At 37.0% G+C, this 17027-nt stretch overlaps 1 protein-coding gene across 8 annotated transcripts in view; it reads right to left on the bottom strand.

Annotated features, from left to right (window-relative positions):
* LOC117403767 (myocyte-specific enhancer factor 2C) overlaps nucleotides 1-6163 on the bottom strand; it is an 82682-nt gene extending 76519 nt beyond the window's left edge. For 3 of the 8 annotated variants that reach the window (XM_034925959.2, XM_059035528.1, XM_034925971.2), the window contains exon 1: nucleotides 5959-6161. The gene's annotated coding sequence lies outside the window, so the exon portion shown is untranslated. Of the gene's footprint in view, nucleotides 1-5958 lie in introns of all 8 variants that reach the window. The other 5 variants (XM_059035748.1, XM_059035439.1, XM_059035565.1 and 2 more) reach the window with 3 other exon arrangements.
* Between the last annotated feature and the right edge of the window lie 10864 nt (nucleotides 6164-17027).

Below are 17027 nucleotides of genomic sequence, written 5' to 3' on the forward strand. Positions count from 1 at the left end.
GCCATATAAAAATGACCACTGGGCTGCATCTAGGCTGTGCACGATTTATTTCTGCCTCCCTGAAAAAAAAAAACTTGAACAAATTCACTGTTTCTGTGGGGAAGAAATGAATGGTGCACGTTTTGTCATTTTGTACTGACCTCGTTACAGAAATTCCAATTTGCTCAAAATTGCTCAGAGATATGAAAATAAAATATGGTGGTGTGTCTTTATGTGGTCTGTGGTAAATGTTTTTTTTTTTCCCCCACAACACTCAAAAAGACGTTCTTTCTTTAATCTTGTACCAGTTAAATAAATAATTGTAAATGTATGTTTTTTTTAATGTATTTTTATGTAAATAATATAAGATAAAATCATTGCATAGTCTTTAAAGACAACTGCTTTTTATAATTGTTATTTTCCAGATATATTATGCTAGAGAATATATAATATGTAGTCCCCTCACCTGCACAATGAACCTGTTAAAAACAAAAAAATAATCCAGACCCTATACTTTCTCATCTTTATCAGTCTATCCTCTCGAAAACCACTTCCAGCTCACAACAAACTCCGGTCTCACCCCCTATGACATTATCCAATACATTACCCTGTAAGTTATAACTTATAATATTGCAGTTTCTTATTAATTAGACACACTACACTTTTTCTTATCATGGGTCCTAATCACAAAACTTTAACGCATGGGTTATTAAAACAATACACAGTTTTATGTTTCTGAAACTGTTCTAGACTGTTGTTGACCTCATGATTACCACAGTTTGAAAGAACATTCTTAAATAACTGAGTTCAAGCCTTGTATTGTTATTCCCTCTGACTCTGGCCTGCTTGTTATCCCCAAGGAAAAGTGCACCACACTTGGAGAACGCTCGGTTAGCTTCATGGCTCTGACTCTCTGGAACTCTCTCCCAGTTCTGGTGCGTGATGCTCCCACTGTTGCTCGTTTTTAAATCAACTCTCAAGACCCATTTGTTCTCTCTTGCTTTCCATGCTCTTTAAGCCTGATATCTTATATTAGCTGTTGTGTCTGTGCTACTTCTGATTTTTCACTGTATCTTATTCTCATGATTCTATATGACATACGCATCCACAATGTTTTAGAATTTTCACATCTTAGTCTTGTATTTAATGTATTATGCTTTGTTTTTCATTGTATTTAATGTGCTATGAATTGTTTTATTACTGTATCGTGTAAAGAACTTTGAGATGTTGGTCCACTATGAAAGGCACTATATAAAATAAAGATTGATTGATTTATTGATTGATTTGCCTGCAATATTGTAAAAGATAACCCACATATCATTAGTGGTAGGGTGTTAGAGTAAGTATTTGCCAAGTAAATACACTCATTGTTTTAGCAATGTTTTATGGAGCTAATTACGTTGAGCTACCAGCATTACAGATTCGTCTCTGGTATTTCAGGTGCCAACCAATGCTTCCTGAAAGTTACACTGAGACCAAACCCACCACGTGCGCCCTGGACCCCCTCCCCACTCACCTCTTTCAAGCTGCTGCTCCTGCTCTACTCCCCTTCATCTCCTCCCTTCTCAACACCTCTCTCCTTTCTGGCCTCTTTCCCTCTGCCTTCAAATAAGCCTCTATAACCCCCCTCCTCAAAAAACCTACCCTCGACCCCACCTCCCTCCAGTCCTGTCTCCCTCTTACCCCTCCTCTTTAAAACCCTTGAGCGGGCAGTACATTGCCAGCTCTCTGCTTTCCTGTCTAACCACTCTCTGCTCGACCCTCTCCAATCTGGTTTCCGCTCTGCTCACTCCACTGAAACTGCTCTCCTGTCTGTCATTAATTCGCTAAACTCTCTCTCCTCTGTCCTAATTCTCCTAGACCTCTCTGCTGCCTTTGACACTGTCGATCACTCTATTCTACTATCCTCTCTCGCTGACCTGGGAATCTCTGCCACTGCTCTGGCCTGGTTCTCCTCCTACCTCTCCAACCGCACTTACCAGGTAACCTGGCATGGCTCAACCTCCACACCTCACCCTCTCTTGGGTCCTCTCCTGTTCTCTCTCTACACCTGCTCCCTGGGCCCCCTCATTGCATTCTATGGTTTCTCATACCATTTCTATGCTGATGATGCTCAGATTTTCCTCTCTTTCCCCACCTCTGACTCCACCATCTCCTCCCGTATCTCTACCTGTCTGTCTGCTATTTCCTCCTGGATGCACTCGCATCACCTCAAACTCAACCTCTCTAAATCTGACCTCCTTTTCTTCCCCTCGCCATCTTCCCCCTCCTATGATCTCTCTATCTCCATTCCTCTGGAATCTACCACGCTCTCTCCCTCCTCCTCAGCCAAGAACCTCGGAGTAACCCTGGAATCCTGCCTCTCCTACTCCCAGCACATCTCCACTCTAGCATGCACCTGCTGATTCTTCCTGAGCAACATACAAAGAATCCGACCCTTCCTCACCAACTACTCCACGCAACTCCTCGTCCAGGTCCTGGTACTCTCCCGCCTAGACTACTGCAATCCCTCTTGGCCGGTCTCCCTGCGTCCACCACCCGTCCGCTCCAGCTCATCCAGAACTCCACTGCTCGCCTGGTGTTCTCTCTGCCTCGCTTCTCCCATGCTACTCCACTGCTCTGCTCACTCCACTGGCTCCAGATCACCGCTCGCACCCAGTTCAAGACTCTTGAACTCGCCTACCGATGCCTTGACAAGACTGCACCCAACTACCTCCAGACCCTCATCTCTCCCTACGCCCCCACCCGACCTCTCCGCTCCACCTGCAGTAGAAGACTGGCTGTACCTCCTCTACGCTCCCCTGCCTCCAGATCCCGCTCCTTCTCCACCCTTGCCCCGCAGTGGTGGAATGACCTTCCTACGGATGTCAGGACTGCCCAGTCCCTGACCACCTTCCAGCGCCTCCTCAAGACACAACTCTTCAGACAAAACCTGTAAAACTCAACTCTTCCCTTCTGGACAATATAGCACTCTGCCTTTAATGCACTTTAACTTGCTCCCTATTGTACTGTGTTTAATCCTGCACTTAATCCAATCTGAAGTATTTTGTATTTCACTTGCACTCGTATCTAACCCTGACTCTAACACTGTGATCTGCTCATGAATTGCCCCAATACTAAATCGTACTGTGTTTTGTATTTGCTCTTATTAGGACTGAAGTCATTGTATTTTGTATCTTGGTCTTAATTGTACTGTAATTCTTGATATGTATTTTATTTTGTACACAACTGTAAGGGTAAGGGCGCCTGCTAATAAATAAATAATAATAATAATAATAATAACATGTATATCTTGCCTGGCGCCTGGATATTATTATTTATTTCTTAGCAGACGCCCTTATCCAGGGCGACTTACAATTGTTACAAGATATCACATTATACATTATTTCACATTATACAGATATCACATTATTTTACATACAATTACCCATTTATACAGTTGGGTTTTTACTGGAGCAATCTAGGTAAAGTACCTTGCTCAAGGGTACAACAGCAGTGTCCCCCACTGGGGATTGAACCCACAACCCTCCGGTCAAGAGCCCAGAGCCCTAACCACTACTCCACACTGCTGCCCACTGATATACCAGATACCATAAATGTGGGTAACAAATGGGCAAACTACAGTACCATGCAGGACCAAATCTAATGTTATAAAGTAAGTAAGACATAAGTAGTTTTTTGTAGGTCAACAACTTTACTTTTGTTGGGCCAATTTAAATATATGTTAAAGAACTATTTTAGTTCTCAAATTACCACAAAATGATGTTGAAAGGATTTGGAGAAAGGTGAAGTCCTACTACAGTTTTCATGAAACCCTGGACTGTGTTGTGAAAATGACATTGTTGCTGTTAGTAATTATAAAATCATAGCTCATTTTGCTTTTCTTAAAAAAAAATATATATTATAACTTCGTCCATATGTTGTATATACCCTATATTACTGGAACACACTTTTATGTAACATAGACAGCTTTAACCTGAAATACTACATTTGAATCTGCATTGCTCTTCATAGGCAGGGCGATTTGAAAGCAGAATTAAAAATCCCTGTTTAAGAACATGCCACCATTCAGTCTTTGTGAAAACAAAACATTTCCAGGAACAACGGCATTATACCAGAGCAGGGGGGTTTCTTTCTGGCAAAGTAGACTTTGAGTCAAGGGAGCTCCGTGTGTCCTTCAGATTTCAGATATATCCGGTCATTCTCTGGAACTCTTAGTTCAGTTGGGTTCTCTAAAGAACTCTTGGTATTCCGGAACGACAGGGGGTTCTTTGTAATTGGTTTACATTGATACATTAGCACCTATAAAAGCATAATACAGTTTCTTCATATTTCTTCTTACACACACATATTTGTTTTTGCAGTTTTTTTCCATGATTTATAAGAATGTACCTTATAACACAGTTACCGCAGTTCTATTTTGATTTATAATGTCTTTCACTTGCATTGCCAGTTGTGTAAAGAGAACAGAAGCAGAACTTCACTGTACTGTACACAGGTCATTATTTCCATAAATAAAGAATGAAATGGTAGAATGTCTTTTTCTTTCATTGCTGTCCATTTCTAGGGCTTTTTGCCTTTTGATCTTCCTAGACTGAGTGCTGCTGAATATATAAGAATGTCAATTTCTATCTGAAGTGTGAATTTTGTTAGTGAATTTGCTGATATGCATTTTTAATTTTTGTAATCTAATGATATTGCAGCTGCTTCAGACTTGACATTGCAATGAACAGAGTGTAATCCTTTTGGAACGCTTTGTTTTATTATATAGCATGCCATCATGTTTAGGGTACTCTGTATGGTTTTCTTTGTTTCAGGGTTTAACAATGACCAGGATTTAATCTATGCCACAAATTTAAAAAAAAAAAAAGTTTTACAGATTTACTGTTTGTAAACATTTATTTTTTAATTATTATTATTATTATAGATTATACAGCCTAAACCAAGCTAAGTTAGTAAAGTGGGATTTAACTATTCTTGATAGTTGTTTTAGTGATTTCAAATTCCAACAAGCCTAAACTATTTTTAGAACATAATAGAACTCATCAAAGAACATTTATGGAGATTAAAAAAGGCCTTCTGGTGGTCTATATTTAAAATCTTTCACAGACCTAAAGAATGTTCCTCACGGGGGGGTAATCATGTGAGTCATCAGTGTGATCTCTGATTGAACCTTCTCTCCAGGTAAAACACACACACACTACCTTACAAGCTTTACTTAGCCAGGTATCTCCAGTACAACTGTGTACTACAGTATGGAATGCCACTTCTGACTATAATACATCTCTTTAATGATAATACTAATAATAATAACTGCACAGCAAATTCAGCTTCATTGTGAGGAATACTGCTAGGTAGGTGTCAGCTAGATATCCCAAATAAAAAGAAAATAATTTGAAACTTTTTTCTTTTCTTTTTTGATATATTAGGGCTGTTGTTTTAATTTCCATTCCCTTCTGTTTCCTTTTTTAATATGACACATTTCTTCTGTTTGACTGTTCAGCCAGAAATGTCATACTTGAGCTGCAAGTTGTGAGATATAAATGAAAGTGGAAGTCTACTGTGGCCACTTAGGTAGATACCTCAGGGGCAGGCTGTTTTTAAAGTAAACAACGTTTTGAAGTAATACAGTTTTTACTAACAGATCAGTGCACATTACACAGGCAGGTGTTCTTAATCATTTGTCTCAACAGAGCAAAAAAATAAAATGAAAGCAAGCAAAAATAAAAATATAATAATAATAATAATAATAATAATAATAATAATAATAATAATAATAATAATAATAATAATAATAATATGTAAAGTGTAGAAAAAAAATCGATATGGAAAAAAACACAAAATATTTTAACCCTAATTTCTAAAACATATATATATATATATATAAACCGCTTGCATTCACTCACCCCTTCCTTGACAGCAAGTTTAGAAATTGAAAACCCCTTCTTACACTTTTGAGACTCGTATTCAAAAACTTACCAGCGCCGTTACTTGCTTCTCCAGGAAGTTACACCCTGCAGCACCTGCTGAGGGCCAGGTTGTTCAAACATTGACAGGTAAAGAAATTCCTGCAGAAATAAAGCCAGACCAGCTGGCTTTGTGGAGAAAAAACCCAATTTGGGTGTTGGTTTGCTCGGATCTCTCTCCGCAATGAAGACAGAAGTGTTTTTCTCCCCACTTAGTTGTTGGCCTATAGGAAGCGTGATCCCCTTACACAAGTGTCTGGCAGGTTCTGATCCACCTGCTGTTGTCACTCTGGGGTATATTTAGCTCTGAAAGGTATCACTAACAGTCAGACCTTTGTCAGCGCTGGCACAAGAACATAGGATTATTGCCCCCAAAAGCATGCAGCATTCCAAATGGAAGTTTTTTTTTGTTTTTTTTAATATCCTACTCATATCCAAAACTCACTTCATTTGAAAATACATTTCTTTCATAAGCTTAAAAAAAAAGTTCCTTTCCAAATGCCTCTATCCAAGAAAAATGTTTCCAAAATCAAAATGAGTTTTTGTTCATTTAATGAATTTGAAACCAGGTGAGTAAGTTTTAGTAGGAAGTCATTTTCTTATGAGGCAAACACAGCTCCATGTACAGTATGCAATACCCCTCTTACACACAGAAAAACGTTCTAGGGATGTTTGTAAACTCACTCCAAAATTGTTCATAATTGTTCATAATCATAATTGTTGATAAATTATAGTTCTGTCCAAAATACTCGGTTGTTATTTTCATATGTGCGTTCCACATTTAATTAGTAATGCAATTCAAAATTATAATTGATGGCTAGTCTTACACTTGAATGGTCAAAACAGGATAAAAGATTAGGCTTTACTAGCAAATGTTAAAATCATAAGACAAAGATTATGTAGTCTTAAAGGAATTTGGCATACTAAGTGGAAGCAATCTAATAAACAAACAGAATACAGAGGTATAATACAGCAAGTGGCTGTAACCATGAAAGAAGCCTTCTGAGGAAGTCAATGTTATCTGACCTGCTAGTAATTTAAAACCTCCCTAGGATTCCATTGGAAAAATGACACTTAAAGCTGGGCAGGTCACCCTAGATCATTAGTCCATTAAGTTCAATGTGCTCTCCATACATACAGATGTAATTCTTTACACGTTTTCGCCATGTCTAAAGCATATGGGAGTTAGTAAATTACTTTTACACCATACTATTTACTGTAACCAAACAATATGAAGGAATCTTGAAGCATTACAAAGAAATAAATTATATTTTCTGCAGTTGGACCCATTCCAGGTTTTACTGTGAGCTAAGATAGCCATGCTTTCTAAGTAATTCAGTCAGGTATGCCTTATTGTGTTCACCATAAAGCTTGCAATGGTTCAAATTGCAACCCAATAAAGGAGTTCTAACAAAGGTTTAAAATCCATGGTATTGTCTCCTAATTGTACAAGAAACATTATCACTGGCTCCCCTTTGGGCTCTGTTGCCGATTGTTTCTGTATTTACATTTGAGATTTGTAACTATTTTAAACCCTATTGAATTAACTGCTGCTATTCCTTCCTAATACGTACTAAATTCCCACACTGCAGGTCAGTTCCACTGCAATGGTCTTACTACAATTATACTAGGTGAGTTACTGCCCAAGAAGGTATTAAGTACCAGTTGAAACATAGCGTTGCACTTGAGAAATGTGTATATCCAGAACCGATTACCATTATACAAGTAGAAAACATTTCTCAGCCATTTCTTAGTAATCATAATAACATTGTTGATTTGTCCAGTGCAAAATGCTAAAGCAACAATCACACACTGAAGAGCAAATATTGTGATTTAAGGTTAGAATTAGATGTATGTGCATCGACAAAGTGTGTTTAGTGTCTGCATTGTGTAATCAGCCAGACAGTATCACTGCCGCCATGTTTCTAAAACAAGTATTCACCTTTCAGAGGAGTGTCTTGGCAAATAAAACAGGCTTTCCCTTTCCTGACACTTCATGGCGTGAGTTCAGCTGCTCTGTTGGCCGTTTCCTTTGGACAAGGTTGCTCTGTCTGTGTGTGTTCAGACCAAAAGTCAGAGAGGAATTATCTCGCACAATAACCACTACGAATGCAATATGCTTCATTAGCAGTTCTAAAATTATATTTCAGTAAGTTGTGTTTGTTTTTAAGGCGGGTCCAATGATCTGATAACATTTTTTTAATTGGGGACTTCACTCCAAAGATAATATTTTAGTGAAACTTTAGACCATACATCTGGTTCTTTGAAGGACAGATCGGTACTGCTGCCATGGATTATTTTTGAGCCAATACTCCTCCCGCACACAGCGCTGGTGGTTGGCATATTCATCTGCCCCCTCAAAACTAGAGGAAACAACAACTGCACATAGAAACCTTCCCATTTCAAATACACAGGATACAAACCTAGGAGTAGGAGTTTACCAATTGATTTATGGCAAAAAAGACACCCATTCTGGACTCATATATTTGCCTTGACATCATTTGATAAAACATTTATTATGATTTACCACACCGGTAACGTGTTTAATTATTTACAAACCTGTATGAACCAATTTAGATTATTTTTCAAGGGCGTTACATAGAGTAATTCAACCATTTCAAAAATTGTATCTATTTCAAAATAATAAAAAAATAAATACACACATTCACTACACGTACCATATATGGTATAAAATGTATTATAACAGGGACGTCCACTTTTCAGAAGCTCAAATATGGAGCAATCTGTAGCAGATTCCACAGAAATATTGCATTAATTAATGAGAGCATTTATGATCCAGCCAAACAGCACATTTAATAAACTGTGCCTGGATGATGGAAACAGGCTGCTTACTTTAAGAAGTGAGATCCAAAGCTTTATTAGGATTAGGAACAATATCAACGGTCCTCTGTGTCTTTGTGTTGAAGATCTTGAAGATCTTGTTCTTCCCTTGTTTTTTTCCACTCCTTTAAAGTAATTGCAGCTAACAACATAATTTCAGAAATGTTAGCCATTTTGTACTTCTACTAGCTACATACATCTTAAAAGTGTAGTTTTAAAAGAAACACGTGTTATAGCTCATGTTTATTTTCATTTTAAAACATGATACCGGGTACTATTTAGGTTAAAAGAAACTCTGTTTCTATGCCTTATTCTTGGGTTATCTATTTGCACTTGTACTCTCTGGGTCCTTTCACCTCAGCTGTATCTTCTGGGTCAAAGCATGTTACTGGCTGAAAGCATGTCTGTCAATAGGGGAAGCAGCTGATTGGTTATTGACTGGACAGAAGCAAGTGAAGGAGTGAGGACAATTTCCCTCTCCAGGTGAAATGAGACAGGAAGTACAATAAAAAAGAGAGGTTTGTTGAACCTAGTGTAGTCCAGATATCATGAAACAAAACAAAAAAACAGCTTTGCTAGAACAAGGTTTTCTTTCAAAACTGTGCATTTTAGACCTATGCAATGAATAGATGTGCATGGCAGAGAAATGTAGCTACAATTAATGTAAGTTAGCATTCATTTGTCGAATAACAGAAGTGCACAAAAGCTTTTCTCAGTACATGGACCGGCTTGATTGTCCCTGTACCATATTCCCCTTTCTAATTTATTAATTGAGTCTCTAAAGTGTCTCAAACCACTAGGTCTCTTATAAAGTTTAATGAAGCCATCAAGAAATGAAGAGCTGATATGCCCAGGATTTCAAAGCTCCAAGAGCACGAGCAAGCAATTTTAATTGTGTTCTTAAATTGCACAGCAGCATTTGATGCTTATTGACAGGAGCCGCTTCCCCAGAATGAGAAAAAAAAAAGTGGTGCTGAAGTTGCTGTACGACTAATTGCAGAGGTGCCAGGGAATTTGATGGTGGAAGGCCCTCCAAAACAGAGAGCACAGCCGAACGATGGGAAGATTGCGAATGTGGGATTTGGCAGCCGCAGGCATCAGGTTTTAATCTAGAGAAGAGGAACGTGTTTTTAGAGCTTTTATTTCTGATTTATTACCTGCAGCTCGTTGTTTGGGGGATTAAGTTCCCAGGTGGATCTATTGAAAACGTACCTGTCAATTTCTACCATTTTTTTTCATTTTTTTTTTCATTTAGGAAATACATTTTTGTGATTCTTTGAAACAACATAATAATCTTTTTTTTAAAAAAAAAAACCTGACAGGTTATATGTCTATATTATATTAAAGCCTAGTAGTAAACTTACCTTTACCGTAGAGTAGTACTTGCAGAGAATGGTACAGCATTGTAGCAGTTAGGTATTGTGCCACTGGAATCACTCTCAGAGACATTCAGCTTAAAGAGTAGCAAATTAAATTATGTACTGTTGAGTGATACAAGACCCAAACAAGTCCCTCATGTAAAAAGACCAGCTGGGGAGGATTGGTCTGGTAGGTATTAGAGTGGAGTCTTGTAAACAATACTAGCTGCTCCTGGAAGCTGTGATGGTGGCATTGAATTGTGGGAGAGAAGTGCTACCCTGAAATGTTTTCCTTTTTTAGGATTGCATTTATAGGCCATTTTACCATTTTTACCCCTTGCTTACTAAATACAGTCACTTAGTATTTTAAAGATATTGAAAAAGACTAGCGGAAACATTTTTCTTTGAACATGAAGTGAGTGTTTCTTAGTTTAGCAGTATTGAGTGTTTAATAGTTATGGATGAGTACCTAAATACATTTTTTTGTTTGTTTTTTCAGTGATCAACCACCCCCATCACAAATTAAAAATCAAAATGGAGTTGATCATAACGGATAATTTTTTAGGGTAATCCTTTCATAACCACAGTTGGGTTGTTAATGCAATCCAGTGCTGTGAAAATCCATCTGTGGCTTATCCTGGTGGGTTATAGGTTGATCAAATCAAGTCTATAACATTGGAAACCAGGTGGAACACCTGACAGTTTAAATGTATCTTAAATCCAGATGCTAGAGCGCGTAGATGTAATGGATAATACTTCAGCATGTGGAATGCAGTGGTGGAGGAAGAGAAAGATGGGCCCTGCTGCAGGACTTTATTGTGGGCCCCAGCCTTTATGTAATGTTTTTATAAACATAAAACATGCCAAGTCAAGTGTTCAGTATTTAACAATATTGTATCCTCAGAATGTTAGTATGTATGAAACAGTCTACGACTACATGTAATAAGAAGATTCTCTACTCAACTACTTGAATTGCATTTTGCAACACTACATTCTTTTTAATCACAAGCTAACAAGTTTAATCACCAGTCCCTCCAGGAGTCCGCAGAAATTCACAGAAATTTTTCTCGCACAGAAAATCTTTTTTTTTTTTCAATCAGAAATACAGGCATTAATTTGCTTTCGTTTATTTTGGTAACCAGCAGCACACGTTAACAGCTTCCTCCTAAACTACAGGATGAATCATGCGCAGAGAATTTAACTGCAAAAGACTGCTTAACAGTACCCCCAAACCTCCCATGAAGACAGTAGGAAACTGTTCTGTAATATTGAGAGACCACTATGCTAAAGTACAAGTAGAGTTTGAAAAAAAAGATGAAAATGAAACATAAAACAGTGCCTCATACCATCCTCCATGCAAAGACAGTTACGAGGGAAGAAAAAAAATGCTAATTTTAATTCAACCATTTTTTAAAAAACATAATTAAGCGAATAGCAGTACTGGTACTAGTATCTACAATGACATAAATATAAAGGTAACATCTGCAAATATAAATGTGAAGGATATTATCACTGCTAAGTTTTTTTTTCTGCAAACGTTTGGGCCCCTCTAGGGCCCTCGGAGTGCGTGGGCCCCGGTGCAGTGGCCCCAGCTGTACCGACTATTCCTCTTCCGCTGGTGTAATGGAAAACATCCAAGAAGACGACATTGGCTGCTGCAGGTTAGTGGTTGCATCAATCAATGTTCACAATAAAACAAATAGTGAATGAAGGTAGGAAGGGAGAAAGCTGTTTTGCGCAGATGCTGTTAAATAATGCTGTTAAATAAGCCGAAAGCAGCAACCTTGTTCTACAGTGCCTTAGTATAAGGCAAATAAGCAGACAGAAAATGTTTGTACTCGATAGTTTAATAAAGTTAAAGATAAAAACAGAAGGCAATCTAATTTGCTGTATGAACGGTGCATACACATCTGATGGTGGAAGTCTGAATGTAGGCTAAAAATCCTTTCACTTTGAGGAATAAAGTGCTCAGCAATCATGGAGCTGTGTGCCTCAGTAGAAGTACCACATTTAGTAAAAAACATTGAGCAAGTAGGTATCATTAGGTCTCCATGGCAACAGACTTGTCATTCCCAGACCTTTTCTCTTTCAGAGTTTAAAGGCTGAATGCAGCACAAGTAGGGTCTTTTATCTAATAATTGTAAAGGAGGTGCTTTTTAGAAGCTTGGTAAAAAGGAAGCAGGCCCTTGTTTGCCATGTGAGTCATAATAAAGCCCTCATGTCTGCATTAAAGTATATACAACTATTTGTGAAGGCTTCCATCTTCATGCTGGCATATATTTATTTCAGTGCAAACAAGGTGCTTGTGTTTTAATGATTAGAATAAGAACGCTTTAAAGCAATTTCAAGTGTTGCTGTGAAAACTTCTTCATGTGTACCGGATTGAAAACATGTTATAATTGAAAGAGAATATAGCAAACAAGGGCTGACCTAATAGATGTTTATGTAAGGAGCATTGATAAAAACAAGTACAATGTCGTTTGGTTCATTAGTGTCTGATCTTGTTAATACAGGTCCTGTTCACAAAGCTTAAACTCACAAGTTATTTATGTATTGTTTTTTCAAAGTCTGTTTTTTGATATTCATGAAACTGCTTGCTGCTTTTTGCTTCTTTAACAACAGTCTTGAACAATTTCAGAAAGATCAAACTAAAGTTTCAAAACACAAAAGGACCAGGAAAAAATAAAAAATAAAAATAAATGACTGTTTGCTTTATTAAATAAAGTTTGATGCCAGTAAAACCAGTGTTGTTGAAAACGCAAAGCAGTCTTAGTTTCATGAATGGCAGTCATTAAACAGCTCACAAGTTAAAGCTTTGTGAACAGGGCCCAATGTTTGAAATACATTAAAATGTTGTTTCTCAAATGCAGCCGCTGCAATTCTTTGCAGTCACACAGCTGACCCCCAGCAGACCACTTGCAGCCCCTTTCAGTCAACCTTTCAATCATGTATATAAAGCTAACAACAATGCATCACAGATTATGCTGTTGTCATGGGCTCTCATTCTGATTTCACATAATACTTTGATTTATGTTACTCTCTGTTTGACAGCTAACCTCTTAGTGTTGCTGGCCACAGATTTTGGCTTGAGAGCCACTGTATTAAAAAGTCCCAAAAATAAAATTAAAATACATGTGAAAGAGAAAGCTTAGCAAAGTAAATGTTAGCTTTAGGCATTTGCTCATAAAATATATAGATATCTTACTGAGGATTCACGAACACTCTTTTCTTTGTATATATATATTAGTTTACATTTAGGCATGTATTCCTGTTGTCATAGCAAGGGAGGGAATTGTTTTGACTGTTTGACCAGCACACATGGGTTAATAGCCTTAATCTTTATCAAGTAATACAGGATCTTTAATGGGGTTTATATCACTGACCTTGACAGGGCCGGGTCTTAACACAGACCGAAAAATAATGAAAACTGGCAGTTTTGTCGACCACTTTTACATTTGTATTGTTAGTAAGGTGGTCAATAAATCACTCATGGGGGGAATACCAGGTGGATTAATACCAGGTTGAAGGGTGCTTTGTTTTTTCAAAGAGGTCACCTCCAAAAGAGTGTCAAGCATATCACTCCCTGAATTCAAAAGGCAAATGTGGTACTGAGCATATCTCTGTGTTAGGAAACATGATGATAACTGTTTGAGGAAATTCATTTCTTATGCTCTCATTAAATTTAGATTCAACCATCGCTTAATGAAACACAAGATTAAGACAGAAGTCAATTAATATTCTAGCTCAAAAAATGTATATTGCATTTTTATGCATTCAGGGCATTACATTAAATTTGTATTCTTCTTTCTTTTCTTCTTTTTGCTGTTAATAGTATATCCTCCCATGACTAAACATTAGTGGCAGATTTCTCATTTTGGTGGCCAAAAAGACAGCATGTACTCAGGCAATTGAAGAGCCCTGATTGTGTAAGCACTGATATTCCTCGGCACTCAATTAAATGTAAGAATAATTGGTTCCAGTGATTCTGGAAATCTGCTAGACTTTGGCATTAAGCACTCAGGTTTCTTGGTAGCCAAGATTTACCAGCAGCTATTCTTGTACATATCTGAACATTTCACATTCTGAATCTGAGTCACACTGAAGCTCAGTCTGTATCTATTTCAAGTAAAGTTCAGAAAGAGAAAGGGAGCACATTTGTTTTCTAGATACAATGAGAACCCAGGATTACACTTAACAACAAATAGTAGTTTTTTTTATGAAAAACTGTTACAATAACTGGGTTTGTTTGAAGAAATAAGCATAGAATTTGTCAATGACAAATTGTCTGTCAGGTAAGTCTGGCTATGCTTTTAAAATTCAGAATCGTTTTTTTTAATATTTTTTTTATATATAACTTCCCGGAAAATTTTATTTGTGCTTGTTATTTAAAAAAAATAATCCTGAAAACTAAAAGGTATGTGAGACAAAAATACTGTTACAACCACTTCCACCTATAATCGTGACATTTATAAAATTTGGGCAAGTTCAACTCATGGATTACATTATAAGCACCAGGTACCAAAAATCCAGTATAGGACTCAAAATGTGACTAATATTATCACAAGATTATGCATTTGCCCTTTTAGAAAGATTGCTGGTAAGGTAAAAGTGTAAGGAGACATGGTTTTGATGAAGACATTTCCTCAGAATGTGCCTATCATCTGAGTGTGTGATGGCAAGTTTTCAAAAAGGTGGTTTCTGTAGAGATATATCTTTACACAGAAAGTATTGAGCGTTACCTAGCCATGTTGTTGATGCTGAATCATTAGTATCCTTTAAGACCTGACGTTATAACGTTTTGAGATTAACTAGCAACTAGGAACCGGATCAGCACTCGTTGGTAAATTCTCGTATGTTCCAGAGCATTGTTAAGAGCATTGTGAATGTGTTTTACAAAGCAATGTCAAACAGAATATATAGTGCTACGGGGCTAGGGATTACATTTTCACTCATGAAAAACCTAAAACAAGATCACAAATTTATTTCTCAGATCACCTCTTATTTTGCTGATAGTGTCATCTCTTGGTTGTCATTCATAGTCACACTAGAACGACGGTCATATTGCAGTAATCAAGTAGTTATATACTTACCATTTTTTTTCTTATGTTAAGATATGTTTAATCATTCTGTAGGACAACCTTGTATTGTTATAGTTATTTTAGGAATGTGCACTGCATGTATAAATAGGTATAATAACTAATACTGCTATATGGAATAATAATGTACACCCAGCTTGGCATAATACAGCTGTAATTCCATCATGGGTTTCAATTGATTTAACCGAGTCACCAGAATCATGCTTTGGAAGTACAGGTTTCTTTTTTTACAGTTTAAGAGTATTATATTAGTAATAATACATGGTAACATTATAACAAAAAGAGTTCTGGTCGCTCATTGTCATTTTACTCCTTGCTGAAATTCTGCAATTTAACAGAAGATTAAAGTTAACTATGAAGTATAATAATAATAATAATAATAATAATAATAATAATAATAATAATAATAATAATAATAATAATAATAATAATAATAAAAGGAATACAGTCTTATTTTATTATGTTTTTTTTTATTTGTTATTGCTACTAAAGCTAGGAGATCTGTAACTTCAGTAAAATGAATAATGATTTTATCATGCTGAATGACTTGTTAACAACACATATAATAAAACTCATAAAAGAGGCAGGGGTTTCAGACATGTGGATCTAAAGGAAACCCCAGGGCATTATTCTGATTGATATAAAATATTGTTCAGTCTGAAAAAAAGGAAATATTTTCTGTTTAATTATTATTATTATTATTATTATTTATTTCTTAGCTGACGCCCTTATCCAGGGCGACTTACAATTGTTACAAGATATCACATTATTTTTACATACAATTGCCCATTTATACAGTTGGGTTTTTACTGGAGCAATCTAGGTAAAGTACCTTGCTCAAGGGTACAGCAGCAGTGTCCCCACTGGGGATTGAACCCACAACCCTCCAGTCAAGAGTCCAGAGCCCTAACCACTACTCCACACTGCTGCCCTGTTTAACATTTGACCTGAACCATGTGTTAATCAGGAATTTAAAATTTCAAACCACTGAAGTGGAACATGTACGGCAATCACAAGAGCTGCTCATTGTATTATGAAACCATGACCAACCCGAATGGATGACTTGTACTGTTTGATCTTGGTCAGTATTCAAGTTGGATTGAGGATAATGGTTTGGGATGGTGTCCTCATTTACACTTATTCTCAGAGTGGGTGCTCTAAAGTCATGCATTTTAGAGTCTGAAATATATTCACAAGCCAATGTAAAATGTAGTCAGTTTGTATAATTTTAGCGCTGTTATCACTGATAAGGATTTTTAAAAATTCCACTACTGTACATCTTATCATGTGCACAGTTGTCATCCAATGCATAGAACATGCAACACAATTCTGTAAAACAGCAACACTATCATTTCATTTAAGACATGTTCAGTTCCAGTAGTTACAATGCCCAGTTAAAAACAGGTGCAGATGGAGATCCTTCAATGACTTTTGACATATACAATCTGGGCTGGAGCTGGGTGGTCATTATTATGGTACTGAGACGGTGTAGTATTAGTTATTGCAAGTCTTTCTCACTCATTGAATTAAGCAAAGCGGTGTTTCTGATAGGGAACTCACTTTAACCTTAGATCAAATCATGTGAACATTAAGCACATTTTAGGCGCTTCCAATGCCAGATCAAATCATCAATTGAATAGCTGGTATCTAATTCATCTTCGATAAACAATACGTCCAATGAGTGGCAAGGAAAGGATTTATATTTGACCTCAATCCATTGTGCCAGTTCGCATCCTCCTCCCCAACCTCCACCTGCTTTTTGGCTTCGTCTAATGGGAAGGGCAGCT

Source organism: Acipenser ruthenus, chromosome 1, assembly GCF_902713425.1.
Source record: "Acipenser ruthenus chromosome 1, fAciRut3.2 maternal haplotype, whole genome shotgun sequence".
Taxonomy (NCBI): Eukaryota; Metazoa; Chordata; class Actinopteri; order Acipenseriformes; family Acipenseridae; genus Acipenser; species Acipenser ruthenus.